Consider the following 743-nt stretch of genomic DNA (forward strand, 5'->3'; position numbering starts at 1 on the left):
GCCCGCCGACACGCCACACAGAGCACACGCGTAGTCCCCGAGTGGCAACGGCACTACCACGCCAGGGTCCGCACGCAGCTCATCCGGAGTGGGGTTGGTCACGGTGGGACCTCCCCCGAGGGGAGCGTCGGGTTGACCCGAACTCGGGGCTTCGTCAGCAGAGCCACTTGCACCGAAGGGCTCGGTATTGCTACACATAACACCCGGAGGCCTTTCCGCGCCCGCGGACCCCTCCCGCAGACGCGTCAAAACCACCGAGCATTCTCGGAGTCTAGGGACAGGCAAGAGTCCAAAACCGGAGGGTTGGCCACCGTCCGACCTGCAGTCCTCGGCCACAGGACCACAGGGGGGCCTTACTATACTAGAAGAAGCTCGACCCCAAGCTCCCCTAGGGCGACTTATTATCCTGGGCGACCCGCCAGCCAGTATGATTTTCTTGTTTTTGTCTCTGTTCATCGTTGCTAGGTTGAGGCTTAACCCCCTCCGGGGTGTTTCGGATCCCAATGCTGGCAGGTCACCTGTCGCATGAGAAGGTGGCCCAGACAAGTGCTCCTACCAACCCGTGTCGGATGGCGGTCACTATCTTCATATTTGTGCCGCTCGATCAGTTCAGCGGAGGGTGAGAGGGCTGCGGAGCTGGGCCGCAGTTTGCTTCAGGCCAGTAAACGTATCCAGACAGAGCCACAGGACCGAACATCCTACCCTTCGGGAGAGAGAGAGCAGGACCAGCCCGACCGAATCCC

This window comes from Sinocyclocheilus grahami, unplaced genomic scaffold (assembly GCF_001515645.1).
Source record: "Sinocyclocheilus grahami isolate Dianchi unplaced genomic scaffold, SAMN03320097.WGS_v1.1 scaffold2434.1, whole genome shotgun sequence".
Classification (NCBI taxonomy): domain Eukaryota; kingdom Metazoa; phylum Chordata; class Actinopteri; order Cypriniformes; family Cyprinidae; genus Sinocyclocheilus; species Sinocyclocheilus grahami.